Source organism: Triticum urartu, chromosome 3A (genome assembly GCF_056163025.1).
Source record: "Triticum urartu cultivar PI428250 chromosome 3A, HENAU_Tu73, whole genome shotgun sequence".
Taxonomy (NCBI): Eukaryota; Viridiplantae; Streptophyta; class Magnoliopsida; order Poales; family Poaceae; genus Triticum; species Triticum urartu.
Genome location: NC_141875.1, coordinates 6,101,952 through 6,115,027, shown reverse-complemented (window position 1 = coordinate 6,115,027; position 13,076 = coordinate 6,101,952). Strand labels below are relative to the sequence as shown.

General features: G+C 50.4%; 1 long non-coding RNA gene across 1 annotated transcript; it reads right to left on the bottom strand.

Moving 5' to 3' along the window:
• Positions 1 to 6,923: 6,923 nt before the first annotated feature.
• Positions 6,924 to 7,830, bottom strand: LOC147977613 (uncharacterized). Its single transcript, XR_015599471.1, has 2 exons — positions 7,696 to 7,830; positions 6,924 to 7,595 (listed from the first exon to the last, which is right to left on the bottom strand). It is a non-coding gene; the product is annotated as an uncharacterized LOC147977613 (long non-coding RNA).
• Between the last annotated feature and the right edge of the window lie 5,246 nt (positions 7,831 to 13,076).

The window sequence follows — 13,076 nt, the reverse complement described above, 5'->3', positions numbered from 1 at the left end:
GCAAGGACAAGCGCAACCCATGATTAGGAGACAGATTCATCTACATGCTCCAGTATGATGAATCAGCAGAGCTATACATGTTCTATGCTATTTTACCTGAGAGGGAGTAGCAAGAGTGATTTAGCTAGTTCATGCTCTTAGTACTTGTCCTCTCGTGTTCGTATTCTCGTCCTGCACTTAATTAATCTCAAATAGTGATTTGCTTGTTAACGCTTATAATATCATGATCGACCATGTTGAACTCGATGATATCTTTGCTTCTGTTACAAGTGAATGTTTCTTTTTTAAGCTAGTGTTGGTGGTGATTAGATATACTGTTGTTGGTGATGATATGATGCAAGAGTTTATTTCTATATTAATATGTGATGATGAGTTATTATATATATCATTTATGAAAGAAACCGCAAATTAGTTTGAACTAGATGGATCCTAGCTAGCTAGCTAAGTGATCAAGTATATATATATATATATGACATATCCATATCCATATCAAGTATAACAACTCATTATAACGTAAAACAATCCTAAATTAAATTGATACCACAAATTTAAAGGAAAAATAAAAAATAAAACCAAAACCCACAAACCTTTTGATACCAGTTGGTGTCACCAACCTGTACTAAAGGGCTCCCGGCCCCCGGAGCTGGCTCGTGCCACGTGGTTGCCCTTTAGCACCGGTTCATGCTGAACCGGTACTAAAGGGGGGGGGGGCTTTAGTGCCCACACTTTAGTGCCGGTTACCGAACCGGCACTAAAGGGTCTTACGAACCGGTGCTATTGTCCGGTTCTGCACTAGTGTTAATAGCCGGACTGGAGAATTGCCTTGAGAGGCTGCTTTGTACTTCTGCTGCGAGGGCCGCCGTATGCTCCTCCGTTCGAAGAGAGCGTTCGGTGTTTCCATTGACCGTAATGACTCCTCGAGGTCCTGGCATCTTGAGCTTGAGGTATGCGTAGTGCGGCACCGCATTGAACTTTGCAAATGCGGTTCGTTCGAGCAGTGCGTGATAGCCACTGCGGAACGGGACTATGTCAAAGATTAACTCCTCGCTTCAGAAATTATCCGGAGATCCGAAGACCACTTCAAGTGTAACTGAGCCTGTGCAGTTGGCCTCTACTCCTGGTATGACGCCCTTGAAGGTCGTTTTTGTGGGTTTAATCCTTGAGGGGTCTATGCCCATTTTCTGCACTGTATCCTGATAAAGCAGGTTCAGACTGCTGCCACCATCCATAAGGACTCAAGTGAGGTGAAATCCGTCAATGATTGGGTCTAGAACCAATGCGGCGAATCCGCCATGGCGGATGCTAGTGGGGTGGTCCCTTCGATCAAAAGTGATTGGGCAGGAGGACCACGGGTTGAACTTTGGGGCGACTGGCTCCAATGTGTATACGTCCCTTAGCACACGCTTCTGTTCCCTCTTGGGGATGTGGGTTGCGTATATCATGTTCACCGTCCGCACTTGTGGGGGGAAGCCCTTCTGTCCACTATTGTTCGGCGTCCGGGGCTCCTCCTCGTCGTCGCTATGTAGCCCCTTGTCTCTGTTTTCGGCATTTAACTTGCCGACCTGCTTGAACACCCAACAATCCCTGTTGGTGTGATTGGCTGGTTTTTCGGGGGTGCCATGTATCTGACATGAGCGATCGAGTATACGGTCCAAATTGGACGGGCCCGGAGTGTTTCTTTTGAATGGCTTTTTCCGCTGACCGGGTTTGGAGCCTCTGAATCCGGCATTACCTGCCGTATCTTCAGCATTGTCGCTGTTAATGCAGCGCTTGTGCTTGTTGCGACGCGACCTGCCATTGCTATCCTTGGTATCCGAATTACCAAGGCTCTTGATCATGTTATTGCTACGAGCCAGCCAACTGTCTTCTCCCGTGCAAAAGCGGGTCATGAGTGTCGTGAGGGCTGCCATAGATTTCGGCTTTTCCTGTCCAAGGTGCCGGGCAAGCCACTCGTCACGGATGTTATGCTTGAAGGCTGCTAGGGCCTCTGCGTCCGGACAGTCGACGATTTGATTTCTCTTGGTTAGGAACCGTGTCCAGAATTGTCTGGCAGATTCTTCTGGCTGCTGAATTATGTGGCTCAGGTCATCGGCGTCTGGTGGTCGCACATAGGTGCCCTGGAAATTTTCGAGGAATGCGGCTTCCAGGTCTTCCCAACAACCAATTGATTCTGCTGGCAGGATGTTAAGCCAATGCCGAGCTGGTCCTTTAAGCTTGAGTGGGAGGTATTTGATGGCGTGTAGATCATCGCCACGGGCCATGTGGATATGAAGGAGATAGTCCTCGATCCATACCGCAGGATCTGCTGTGCCATCGTATGATTCAATGTTTATGGGTTTGAAACCCTCTGGGATTTGATGATCCATTACTTCATCTGTGAAACATAGTGGGTGTGCGGTACCTCTGTACTGGGCTATATCACGACGTAGCTCAAATGAGCTTTGTCTGCTGTGTTCGGTCCGGCCGGATTTACTGTATCCGGCGTGACGGTTATCGTCTCGTGTCGTGGGGCGCCCGCGCGATCTGTAGATCGATCTTGTTTGCCTTGCCTTGTCCTCCAACGTATCTCGCAGGTCTAGCGCATTTCCCCGTGCCTTGGTATTTTTTGAGCGATGCCGGGGTGCGGCTTGAGTGGAGGGCCGAGAGGCCCCTCTGTCGCGGCCGCGAGGTGGCCGGTCAGCCGCATCATGCGCTGGTGATGTAGGTTTAGGTGCTTCCTCCTCTAATCGGGGTAGCAACCTGTGCTTTGGGTAGCTCTTGGAGGGGCGTTCGAGTTCGTACTCCTCGGCCGCAAGGACTTCAGTCCATCTGTCGGCTAGCAAGTCTTGATCAGCTCTAAGCTGTTGCTGTTTTTTCTTAAGGCTACTCGCCGTGGCCATAAGCCTGCACTTAAAACGCTCTTGTTCGACGGGATCCTCAGGCACGACAAATTCGTCGTCGCTGAGGCTTGCCTCGTCTTCGGAGGGAGGCATGTAATTATCATCCTCTTCCTCTCTGTCTGCCGCTCTCTCAGGAGGGCTGGCTTCTCCATCCTCCCGCGCTGAATCTTGCTGGAGGGAGTTGTCTTCGGCACTGTCTGGGGTGTTATTATCTCCCGTGCCGGTATCACCGTTTTTGCTTTGGCAGGACTTAGAGCGGCGCCGCTGACGCCGACGCTTAGGTTGCTTCTTGGAGGGGTCATCCCCCGTTGTTCCGTCGCCATTGCCTTCTTTGGGTGTATCCACCATATATATGTCATATGACGAGGTGGCTTTCCAGTGCCCTATAGGCGCTGGTTCCTGTTCGTCTCCTACATCGTCGTCCATACCGTCGATGTCTTCGGAGTCGAAGTCTAGCATGTCGGTTAAATCATTGACAGTGGCTATGAAGTGGGTGGTGGGTGGGCGTCGAATTTCTTCGTCGTCCACACCCCGATCCTGTGGGTCATAATCCGGTCAGGACTCTCCTGACAAAGAGAGAGACCTTAGTGAATTCAGAATGTCGTCGAAGGGCGAGTGCTAAAAGATATCCGCGGCGGTGAATTCCATGATCGGCGCCCAATCGGATTCGATTGGCAAGGGCATGGAGGGTTCGGAGTCCGGAGAAGAGTCCGGCACTTTGGAGTCACGGGCTTCGCAGAGGATAAGGCTGGAGTTCGGCTCGATCGCCGTTGAGACTGCAGCCCCCGCGGCGGGGTCTAGCCATCCGTCCTTGATCGGCGCAGTTGGCTCCGAGCTAAGGGTCGGAGCGGATGCGGGTGCGGCCTTCAGGGCACTGTTCGACGGCAGAGCTAAATCATGCCCATCGTGACAGTGCGGCGCGCCGGCTGTGGCTCGAATCCGTCGAAGATCAAGTCTCCGCGGATGTCAGCCGTGTAGTTCAAACTTCCAAATCTGACTTGATGATTAGGGGCGTAGCTTTCGACCTGCTCCAGATGGCCAAGCGAATTAGCCCGCAGTGCAAAGCCACCGAACACGAAGATCTGTCCGGGGAGAAAAAGTCTCACCCTGGACCGTATCGCTGTTGATGATCGGAGGAGCCATCGGGCCTAAAGATGACGACACAGAGGAACTCTCAATGAAAGCACCAATGTTGATGCATATGAGCATGCACATTCGGAATCTAGAAATCCGGCCCCTCAATCGCCCGCAGATGCACCCAGACGCGTCCGCGGGCTCTGACCTTGCATGCCTTAGATTAGCCACTTTGCATCCGCCTCTTTCATATTTCAACGTCTAGATCCATACAAAGCATTGAAAAGTAATCCTACGTACTACAACTACGTGCTGCCCTAGCTACTCTTCATCGTCGGAGATGTCCACGACAATGGTGCCGGGTGCCGGCTGGACGGGCGGGTAGGAGGGCTCCGGCTCATCCTCCTCCTGCTCGACCTCATCCATGTAGGCGAACATCTCCGCCTCCTCTGCAGCCTCTTGTGCCTCCATCTACTGCCGGCGACGGCGTCTTGCCTCTGCAGCCAACTCCGACCGGAGGGAATCGAGGATGGCATGTTGCTCCGCCTGCAGATCCCCGTCGTCAGCGTCCCCACATCCTCCTCCTCCGGCTCTTCCTCCTCCTCCTTCTCCAACTCCTTCTCCGGTCAACTGCATCCGGAGGTAACCCCGCGGCGATCCGGGCTTCGCGCCTAGCTCGGATCTGCTCAAGGAGCTCGAGCTAGCGCTCCGGCGTCAGAAAGGGCTCGCTCCTCACCCGGCAGCTTGGGGGCATGGCTACTAAGCGAACGGGTGGATTGAAAAGTGATGGCGGCGATGGACAGGAGGAGGAAAATGTGGATGGATGGTAGGGTTTCGGTGCCGGGGGTCGACTTAAATAGCCGGGCAATGCACTATGCTGCCTGCCGGAGCCGCGCCATCGGTCCAACGGAGGAGACGAGCTTCGGACCGCTGGGTTTGAGGGCGTTTTCGGCTGGGACCCCTTCGTCAGTCCCACGGGGCGGGCGGGCCCGGGGGTCCCATATCCGCCACATATTTGGGCTGGATATAGGGGGTGCCGATCAGCTCGGGTGTTTGAGGGCCGTTTGAAAGGCCCGTCTGGGTCAAAAAATCATGACCAGGCAGTGGCCGGTCGGTCCACCCGGACGTATGGGACGGGTTTGAGAGGTCCGGTTGTAGATGCTCTAACCTTGTCTAGAAAACGTAATTTTTAACCTGAAGAGGAAAACATAGTCTTGGATGAATACTTCACTTTGTATTGTAGTTTTTTTTACGGGCACATTATCGAGATTTCCAAGCCGTGCATGTATCATTGTTAGGGCATCTACAACGCCCGCCACTTGACTAGTCACTTATAGAGGAGAGGAAAAGATTATTAAATTGAAAAACATGTAAGCGACTAGCCGCTTATAGAGGAGAGGAAAACATTATTAAATTGAAAAACATCTAAGCGACCAGGTCTTCCAACGCAAGACGCTAACTGCCGTTGCTAATCGAACGCTAATTACACTGGCCATGCGCCTCATGCATGAAAGAAAGGAGCGAAGTGCTCGATGCTTCTCTTTGCGTCGACGCATCGTTCGGCTCCCGGAATTGAAGGCCTCAACAGCCGATCGACCAGGAATTCAATAGGGAAGAAATCCTGGCGCCTCTCTAAGCACCGTGCGTTGGAGATGCCCTTAGTGGTTTGGTGATTGTGACTTTGTAAGTGGTCATACAGCCAATCATCCTTTTTTTAGCTCCTCTCTCTCACTTCCTAAGACAAAATGTAGCACAAGGCACACCCACACATACACACGCGCGCGTGCAGAGAGAGAGAGAGAGAGATGGCCAGTAAGAGAGAGGGGACCAGAAACGAGCTGCGACAAGCAGCCATCAGCAAGAACATAACAGCCATCAACACTAGATCAGACTGTGAAGAGCAGGGACTGCCTTTATTAGACCAGTTGAAAGGAGATTCTATGTCGAGAAGACATAGAGAAGAAGTCACCATCTTGGCTTGCGATCACTCTGCACCTTGAAGAGTTAGGAGCGTTGTAAACACTATAGAATGATCTCCCACCGCCTAGCCACGTCGTGACAAGGAGAGCGGCAGATTGTGCCGTAGGGCAATGAGTTTCGCCGAGACAGCCCATGCACCTCCTCTTGGCCTCACCAAAAACTACCGTCATTGAAAGGGTGCACTTGAGCACTATGAAAGGTAACGAACCCTCAAGTGTCGTCGAAGGGCACCAAACACTAAGACCTCGTCGTCCCACGAGCATCATTGAGAGTAGGTTGACCAACAAAACCAAGACTACCAAGGTATCGACGGTCGCCACAGAGCACTTCCACCGCCACCACCAGACGCAACCAAGGAGAGCTAACAAACCAAACGCGGCACAAACGAGATGCCAAACGACTGACAAGGGTCAATGATTCCAAAAAAACTGCCAACTTTTTTCGGAGACGTCATCGTTGTCCGATCCAATATGGATCTAGGGCTTTTAAATGAAGAATAAATCGAAGGAAGAGCTGGAGGTTCACAATGATGGCTACAAGGAGGGAAACAACACCCAAAGGCCACTGAAAGTATTTCATCCCGGACATAACAACATCATGTCGGCTGCCAAGTCCAGAAAAGCACAGGACTCATCATTCTCCTGCTAGTCAGTGGCGAGTGTCCTCGCTAGGTCCATCAATAGCCCCCCCCCCCCCCCCCCCCTCCCATGTCATAGTCACACACCCTGAGCACCGGCTTCGACAAAAGTCTGATCTATCATGGTTGTCGCACCAACCCAAACCACAACCACTGACCACAACTGCAACCACCGCCATGACACACGCTCCGCCAGCAAAAACCACCATCGTCTCAGCGAGCCACGACCCTTACCCCAAAAAAAACAGAGTTGCAGCATCGCACCTAGACCACCGAGCGGTCCCGAGCACGCGCACCCGTGCCACGTGCAACCGCTCGCCGAATCTACAAGACTTGGTTGTATATATATCGTGTAGTTCGAATTTCACTACACTGCATATGTGCATTGTTGCTATTCCACTTTCTTGGCCGTCTAATGGACAAGAATTGTAAAAACCGAACGGAAAATCATGAAACTCTTGCTTTGGTGAAAACGAAAATGTCTAGGAGAAAAAAAATTGAAATTGAAGGAAACTAGTTCGTGATGTCCAAACATACAATGCCACTAATAATTGTACAAAGTTGGTTGAATCAGGCAATCTCTCCTCTTCTACCGTTGTTGCAGCCCCGGGTGAAGGTTCGTGGGACGTTGTTCTGAACCTTGTGTCGGGTAGGTTCTTATGGTACTGGAAGTGCCGTACCCGCCTTGTGCGGCAGAGTGTAGTCATGTGCACACCCCGGGCAGTCCTGTTGCTTCGGTGGCTCAGGCGTCGCAAGTGGAGTACCTGCCGGAGGCAGACCGTAGACATGGTCACACCCCGGGCAGCGATGTTGCTCCGGCGGCCCGGGCGACTCAAGTGCCACACCCACCAACGGCGGTGGAGCGTAGTCATGGCCACACCCCGGGCAGTAATGTTGCTTCGGCGGCCCGGGCGGCGCAAGTTCTGGCAGCGGAGCGTAGTCATGGTTCTGTCCCCTTGATTTCCCGGGCATAGGTGATTGCGGCTGTATTCCTCGTCCGCGCCACCAGGTTGGAAAATTAAAGCCTGCACACCACCATGGGCCGAGATGCAAATCACATCACAACTAGTGCCAGTATGAACATCGACTCCAAAGATAAAAATAACAGGGTCCGCCAGGGGTTACCTTTGGGCCTAGCGGCACAGCATGGCAGCAGGAAGCACCATGCGATAATAGGCAGGAGGAGCACGGCGCGTGCGAGCCAGGACGAAGAAGCAGATCGCCTCATTATCGATACCAAACTACTAGCTTGGTATTAGCCTTGTGTCTCTAGACAGTTCCCAACGTACGGCTTCTTTTATAGGAGTTACTGACATTTTCATCAATTAGTGGGTGATTGCAGGTCAAAGTCATCTCTCAGTACGTATACGTACCGAATATTCATCCTTTGCCAAATTGCCAAATTGCAGCGTCTCGGAAGTTGAGCGATGCTTGAACAGCCAACGGGGCAACGGCTTCTCTGACCAGATCGATGGCACTGGCATTTATCAAGTGATTCTAATCTAACCATGCTCTTCGTTCGATCTAATTAACCATGCTCTGATCACCGCCATCTACACTTCTGCACTGCCATTCTTCCAGTCTAATCTAGCCCAAGTCAAGTGCTCCAAGTCGTCCCTCTGCTTGTCCGTGATGTCCCATCCATCCCAGCGCATGGCTTGAACTGAATCGGTCAAGCAAACCTGCTGTTAAATGATAATGACTGTATGTAACATGAAAGAATTCCTTATTTAATACTATCTTAAATTTTGCTTCCCTATTTGACACTGAAAAACTTTTTTTTTCCTATCTAACATCGAATCTGATACAGAGGCTGGGGTAATCCTCCTTTTCTAAAAAAAATCAAATATTGAATCTAATTTTTTTTGTCATTTATGACATTTTTATCCATTTTGAACCTCAATGGTGTTAAATGACACATCAAAAGACCATTTTCCCCATATATGGTATGTGGCCAAAGTTTGTGCGTGGAGGTCGTGTGGTGATGGCTCGCGCACCCTGTGCAGCGGCAAGGCACATATCTTGTGCGGCATGGCGTGCAGCAGATGGCCAGCAGAGATGTGGAACGACGAGGCGCATGGGGCCAGAGATGCGGCGGCACACAACGGCTAGGAGAAACATGTTTGGCAGCCGGGAGGGCGTATGGTGCCATTCTTGGTCGCACATCCTAAGTCGCTAGGATGTCGACCCGAGCCTGTGTCACGCACGTCCTCGCTTCAACAGCAAGCCAGCACCCCTCACTTCTTCCTCCTCGCATTCTCAATGACTTGTCTGAGTATATCTCAACTCCTTTTTCTCCTAAATCAGACCATGAAGCTTGACCAAATTTATCGAAAAGGGTATTAAAAGTCCATATGCATTATTATTCAATAAAGGGCCATTCTCTCTTGATTCTGGATCATTAACATTGTGACTAGGATCGCCAAACTGACTATGTGTGGCCATTCGCTAAAATATTGTACTCATTGACACGCAAGAACAAAAGGGAAATGCTGGTGGTGGGATATCATATATTCCAAGGAGGATTCCAACACGTAAATACCCTCATTAGTGTGTTAAATAAAATGTTCTGCCTGATATCAAATCTCTTAACTCTTCTACAAACCAACTATTATGGCATTTCTCGTCCTCACATGCATGCATTTGTTTTAATTGCAATGGATATGGGATACATACATTGCTTTAGTTGCAAGGTCAATATGTATTAGCTAACGATTATGCCAAGATACGGAGAGATGTAAGATTGGCATGTATACTCAACTTTCCACATTACAAAATAAGACTTGTTTGAGTAGTCCGAGTACAACTGGGATGGCCTCACTGGTCGAATTCGATAGTTTCACTTTGTTTGGGTTTACAACCGAACTAACCCCATTTCCACTAATTGCTTATGAAAATAACGCTTACAAGCGTTAAAAAGGGGGGAAGGGAAGAACAAAAATAATAAAGAGAGTTGCGAGTTGGAACACTAGTAAGAAACCTGTTGTGAATGATGTTCGCTCTCGCACGAGCACTATGAGGCAAAAACCTACTATTATGAGATACAAATGCTTGAAAAAGTTAGGGATCACAGCACAAATTACAACGAAAACCAACACTTGCTCTAAAGATAGAGGCATCATCCCAAACCACCTTCGGGGAGACAAGCACCAATCAGCTTCCAGTAACCGCGCCATGCCAGGAGCCATCACGTCACCTGTGGTTCCTTGACGTCTTACTTGGCTTCCTCCTTCCCTGTTTTCTGCTGCCCTGTTTCCTTCTCCCCCGGAGCCCTCCCCACCCCCCCCCCTGACCAAAATGGTATCATTCTCCTCCTGGGCCATCCCCAGCCCCCTGACCAAAATGGTATCATTCTCCTCCTGGGCCATCCCCACCCCCCTGACCAAAATGGTATCCTTCTCCCCCAGGGCCCTCCCCGCCCCCCTGACCAAAATGGTATCCTTCTTCCCCGGGGCCCTCCACACCCCCCTGACCAAGATGGTATCCTTCTCCTTTTGGGCCCTCCCCATCCCCCTGACCAAGATGATTTCCTCCTCCCCCTGGCCTCTCCCCAGTCCCCTGGCCAAATGCACGCCCTGGTACCATCACAACAAATTATATGTCAAAACGGGCATCCACTTTCAAAATATATGAACTAGAACTGACACATGGCAAAGTACCTTTGCAAACCGCAGAGCATGGACTTAGAGCGGCGCCGCTGACGCCGACGCTTAGGTTGCTTCTTGGAGGGGTCATCCCCCGTTGTTCCGTCGCCATTGCCTTCTTTGGGTGTATCCACCATATATATGTCATATGATGAGGTGGCTTTCCAGTGCCCTATAGGCGCTGGTTCCTGTTCGTCTCCTACATCGTCGTCCATACCGTCGATGTCTTCGGAGTCGAAGTCTAGCATGTCGGTTAAATCATTGACAGTGGCTATGAAGTGGGTGGTGGGTGGGCGTCGAATTTCTTCGTCGTCCACACCCCGATCCTGTGGGTCATAATCCGGTCAGGACTCTCCTGACAAAGAGAGAGACCTTAGTGAATTCAGAATGTCGTCGAAGGGCGAGTGCTAAAAGATATCCGCGGCGGTGAATTCCATGATCGGCGCCCAATCGGATTCGATTGGCAAGGGCACGGAGGGTTCGGAGTCCGGAGAAGAGTCCGGCACTTTGGAGTCACGGGCTTCGCAGAGGATAAGGCTGGAGTTCGGCTCGATCGCCGTTGAGACTGCAGCCCCCGCGGCGGGGTCTAGCCATCCGTCCTTGATCGGCGCAGTTGGCTCCGAGCTAAGGGTCGGAGCGGATGCGGGTGCGGCCTTCAGGGCACTGTTCGACGGCAGAGCTAAATCATGCCCATCGTGACAGTGCGGCGCGCCGGCTGTGGCTCGAATCCGTCGAAGATCAAGTCTCTGCGGATGTCAGCCGTGTAGTTCAAACTTCCAAATCTGACCTGATGATTAGGGGCGTAGCTTTCGACCTGCTCCAGATGGCCAAGCGAATTAGCCCGCAGTGCAAAGCCATCGAACACGAAGATCTGTCCGGGGAGAAAAAGTCTCACCCTGGACCGTATCGCTGTTGATGATCGGAGGAGCCATCGGGCCTAAAGATGACGACACAGAGGAACTCTCAATGAAAGCACCAATGTCGGTGTCAAAACCGGCGGATCTCGGGTAGGGGTCCCAAACTGTGCGTCTAGGCGGATGGTAACAGGAGACAAGGGACACAATGTTTTTACCCAGGTTTGGGCCCTCTTGATGGAGGTAAAACCCTACTCCTGCTTGATTAATATCGATGATATGGGTAGTACAAGAGTAGATCTACCACGAGATCAGAGAGGCTAAACCCTAGAAGCTAGCCTATGGTATGATTGTTGTTGTCCTACGGACTAAAACCCTCCGGTTTATATAGACACCGAAGAGGGCTAGGGTTACACAGAGTCGGTTACAATGGGAGGAGATCTACATATCCGTATTGCCAAACTTGTTTTCCACGCCAAGGAAAGTCTCATCTGGACACGGGACGAAGTCTTCAATCTTGTATTTTCATAGTCCAACAGTCCGGCCAAAGGTGATAGTCCGGTTATCCGGACACCCCCTAATCCAGGACTCCCTCAGGCTAACATTTGCAAACCGAGGGATCAAGATGGCAAGGGTATCTTGGCGTCTCGTGGGATGAATGTTTTCCTTCTCCTCAAGTGGGTTTGGAAGGTTCTCTGGGAGATGAAGGCAGTCTTTGGTCTAGTTGAATAAATTAAATTATACTTTCAACATCAACATCTATTATCTTGCTCTCTCATTGGGAGGGGTCCTGATTCCGGTGCACTATCCAGGTTCTTGAACCATGGGTCCATGGGGAGCCGGTTCTCTATGGGGGATGGTGTCACCACCCTGTACTGGTTTGACATTGCCATGGTCCTAGATCACACAAAGATGAATTCCCCTCTCTGTTTACCATTTTCTTGGACCCATAACACTATGTTGCCTCCGTTATCCGTAATCATGGTCTTAAATAGCGGGCTATGTCAAATAGCGACAATTGTCCAAATCAGCTATAGTGACGTTAATTATAGCGGGGCTATAGCTCGCTATTCGGCAACTTTATTGAATAATTATACATGAATTTCATTTAGCAGCACCATGCTCAAAGCGCTATAGAGGGGCTACAGTGAGGTTATAGTCGGCTATTTGCAACCACTATTGTTTGAAACATTCTCCATAATAGACTCTCGGCATTTCGTTTTGAAGGACGTTCGCAACAGAGGAAATGAGAGGGCATCTTTGAGGGCCTTGGCGATGCCGAACATATCACTTCATTCAGGTAAGATCTATTGGACCCTTAGCCAATGCGTGTCTACTCGTCGAGCTCAACCTATTGGAAGATTACAACCTGGTGAAAATAAAAATCTTCACCTTGCAGTTGATTAGGTGTCATCTTTCATCGAAAAATGGAGGTCTCTAAATGGAAACGCCCAAGGACTGGTTTGTCCCCGTGATGTCATGGATGAGGAAAACAACCACATCTTTTTCCTCTCTGTATCAGATCAGTTCATTTGGAATTGTGTCATGGAAGTTGTGGGTTGCTCCTAATTCCACGCTTATTTTTGTTAGAATAATCCGAGGCACTCCGTCGATCATCCGAGGATCAAGAAATCACACAAGCACGCCGCCGAGATATGTTAACGAGGTTCACCGATATGGCTACATCCCCGGGGCATGACTACGGACGCTCCTCCCCATGACACCGCTACAATACCACACCCCGGCCGCCCGGACGCCGGCACACACCACCGGCACCCCCGCGTGCCTGTGCTATTATGTTGGCATAGGTTACATCATGTGTCTACCCCCGATATATATGAGAGGCCTAGGATACAAGTGTCCTATTAGGACACAACTCCTACCCTATCTACACACAGTCCAAAACCAAGTCCAACTGTAACCTACCTTGTATAGTAATATTCGACACAACTCTAATAAAACTCCACCTTGGCGAATATTCTCCATCACCTTGGAATCATCCATGCGT